The following is a 3,552-nucleotide window of genomic DNA, read 5'->3' as shown; positions in this document are numbered from 1 at the left end:
GGTCCGGCCCGGAGGAGTCACGACGGTCCAGAACCCTCTTAAACCACTCCTTTTCCTGCACTCAACAAGAAAAAATGTTTTTACCCTTACAAAACCCTAAGCCTTCAAAACCCTATAAATACTCATCTAAGCCCTAGGGTTTAGTGTGTGCAATCATTGGAGCAGCCCAGAGACACGACCAGAGGAGCAGCCGACGACCAGAGCCCTCTCTCGTTCATCTCATTGAAGCTTTGAAGATCCACAAAACTCTTTAGTTTTCAATTTGCTTTGTTCTTTGTTTCTAAAGGAAGAAGATCCTACACTTTGTTTGATAAACATTAAAGTAATATTTAAATCCCTTTTTTCTATTTATTCTTTTGTGTTTATGAATTGTTTAAACCTTGTTTTGATGACTCCCTTAAACATGCTAGAGTAGTTTTCTAGTTGGGTTTAAAGGGATAATCAAAGGGGGGGAGGGGGGGAGATGATCTTAGTTTAGGTGGCAATTGTTAGGCTTTGTTAGATTTATTTTCTGTTTATTTTATATTTTAATTCTAAGTTTTTGCTTAAAGCTTTAAGTTAGCTTCATGAACTAACTATGATCTAAAGTGTGTGTGCGTCGCCAAAAACTTGCATTTATGTTTGACCTAGCTTAGATGTGTGCCATGTCATAGGTAATGTTCATATATTTTACCTTGTTTTCCCATAGTTTATTCACATCTTTTGCATCTTTTGCTATCCATTTAGGCCATTATTGTGTAGCTTTAGCACTAATCATGCATTAGAGTTTAGTTGCATTGCATTTGCATCTTTTCATGCATAAACAGGTGATTTTGGAGCTTAAGGAGCATGGAAGCAATGGAGAAGAGATGTGAAGCAGTCATGAGGAAGAAACAAGGGAGTTAAGGCTGAAGAACCAAGGTCCAGAGTCCAACTCGACCGCACACTCGACCAGACACTCGACCGTGTGTTGAGAAGGACTCGACCGAGTGGAGATTGCACGAGAGAAGCCAGCTCGACCAGCCACTCGACCGAGCACTGGTCGAGTTGACCGAGCCGTTGACTACTTTGACTTTTTGTATTTTTAGGGCTTCCACCTCCTCACCTATATAAGGCCTTGTACCTGCAGCCACCAAAAGAGTCCAACTTTTAGATATTCCCTAAACCTAGTTTTTACCTTTTTAGCTTTATTCCTTTTGCATTTTTATTTTTAAGATCTTGTACTTTCTTAAGAAAGAAGACTAGATTCTTGTATTTTGTTGGTTCTATAACTTTCAAGATATTGAGAATTTGAGTTTGATCCTTTCATCAATATTATAGATCTTTGTTTAATCTTTCTAATAATGCAAGTTTCAATATTTTCTGGGTTTTTGACTTTGTTCATCATGTATTATTGTGAGTAGTTTCCTTAGGATCTTGAGGATGGGTTAGGATGGATTGATCTTGTGGTTTATATGATTTGGTCAAGCTTGATTGTTGTAGATCTCTTCTAGGCTAGATGTTCTTAATGCTGATCCTATATCTGAGAGGGTAGGATCTGATTTCAAGCTTCTTAGCATCACACCAATGTTTAAGAAGCATAGATAAGGCTTGATCTAGAGCTTACCATTAGGCTTGCTAAGAGATTAGAGGTCTTGTTTGGTTTGAGTTGATTGCTTAATGCCTGCTTGTGTAGATTCTTTACTGTGTGAGAACAAGTCTAGAATAGCATAGGTTTGATTGTTTCTTGACCATGAGAGTGGGAGAAACTTGTCTTAGATTTATATGTCTAGAGGTTAGCTCAAAGTTTGCTTGAGATTTGTTGACCAAGTTAGATAACCACAATGATTAGTTCATCCCATGAATCCATCCTCAGGACCTTCTTTGTTTATTGATTTTAAAGTCTTAATCCTGTTGCTTGCTTGTTGATTGATTTGTATTTGCATTGCTCTGTTTTTATTGCATTGCTCTGTTTCTGCGTCTAGTCTAGCTCGATCACCCACTCGACCTACACTCGGTCGAGTGCTGCTCGAGTTCATTCCCAGAACTTGTGTTTATGATTTGTGCTTGTCTTGTTTCATTCCTGTTTCATTCCAGTTGCTTACATTTAGTTTTCAGTTCATCAATTGTCCTGCATTAGTTCATTAGTAGTAGTCTCTGTTTCTGTTCTTGCTTTATCATTGTTCAATCATTCCGTTTCATTTGCATCTAGTTATTAGTTCTTGTAGTTTATTTTCTGCATTTTACATTTTCATCTTAGGATTGTTAGTGACAAACAATCTTTACATTTGTCTTAACTTAGATTCATATGCATATCTTAATTGTTCACAAACACTCATTTAGGATTGATACCTCTTGTACTGCAATAGCATAAGGGGAAATTGAAACACCCATCCATCATTCCATTCATATCACCATTGCTTACATTCATCATCATCATTCACCACCATACAAAAATTCTTGTTTCAATTTGGCGCCGTTGCCCATTTGAGTGTGTTTTTGTGACATTTAGGATCCATATTAGTCTAAGATTAAGTTCGTTTATACACTTGAATCTTCTGTTGTTGGGTTGAAGTTCCATTTCAGGTACCACTCGACCAGTCACTCGACCACCACTCGACCGAGCAGTGATCGAGCACTTGATCGAGCCAGAAGCCGTGTACATTTGGACACCACCTCCCAGTCGACTTGACACCCCAGACGAGCCTGAGCTCAATTGTGAACCTGTTCGAGTCTGTACTCGCGTTTGTTGATGCACACAAGGTCTAAAGGAAAAGACAACCTTCAAAGGCCTATTGACAACATCCACAAGTTGCACAAAGGGTTGAGAAATCAGAGAAGCAGGGTAGTACAAGTTCAGCAAGAGGATTCAGTGATCATGGAGCAACAAGCTAACCATGAGCAGAGGCCTAGGCACATTGGTGCTGGAGATGCACCCAACACCCACAACCAAAGGGCTGGAATTGTGCCTCCAACTGTAGCAAACAACAACTTGAGATCAAAAGTTTACTTATCTCCATGACTCAAGCCAACAAGTTTCATGGGCTACCAATGGAGGATCCACTTGATCACCTTGATGAGTTTGATAGAATCTGTGGTCTAACCAAGATAAATGGAGTGAGTGAAGATGGTTTCAAGTTGAGGCTCTTTCCATTCTCACTTGGAGATAAGGCACACCTTTGGGAGAAGACTCTTCCTACTGGAGCAATAACCACATGGGATGCTTGCAAGAAGGCTTTCTTAGCCAAATTCTTCTCCAATGCTAGGACAGCTAGATTGAGGAATAAAATTTCTGGGTTTGCTCAAAGGAACAATGAGACCTTTTGTGAGGCATGGGAGAGGTTCAACGGATATCAGACTCAATGCCCTCATCATGGTTTCAGCAATGAGTCACTCTTGAGTACCTTGTACAGAGGAGTGCTTCCAAAGATAAGGATGTTGCTTGACACAGCTTCTAATGGCAATTTCCTCAACAAGAATGTGGAAGAAGGCTGGGAATTAGTTGAGAATCTTGCTCAGTCAGATGGCAACTATAACGAGGACTATGATAGGACCATAAGGAGCTCCTCAACTGATCAAGAGGACAAGTATAAG

At 39.8% G+C, this 3,552-nt stretch overlaps 1 non-coding gene across 1 annotated transcript; it reads right to left on the bottom strand.

Moving 5' to 3' along the window:
- Positions 1 to 3,231: 3,231 nt before the first annotated feature.
- LOC147926545 (small nucleolar RNA R71) lies at positions 3,232 to 3,338 on the bottom strand. Its single transcript, XR_015583121.1, has one exon. It is a non-coding gene; the product is annotated as a small nucleolar RNA R71 (small nucleolar RNA).
- Positions 3,339 to 3,552: the final 214 nt, after the last annotated feature.

The sequence above is a fragment of the Camelina sativa genome, chromosome 15 (genome assembly GCF_030686135.1).
Source record: "Camelina sativa cultivar CO46 ecotype springtype chromosome 15, ASM3068613v1".
NCBI classification, from domain to species: Eukaryota; Viridiplantae; Streptophyta; class Magnoliopsida; order Brassicales; family Brassicaceae; genus Camelina; species Camelina sativa.
Note: the sequence above shows the minus strand (reverse complement) of the source record. Positions and strands in the feature narration are given on the sequence as shown.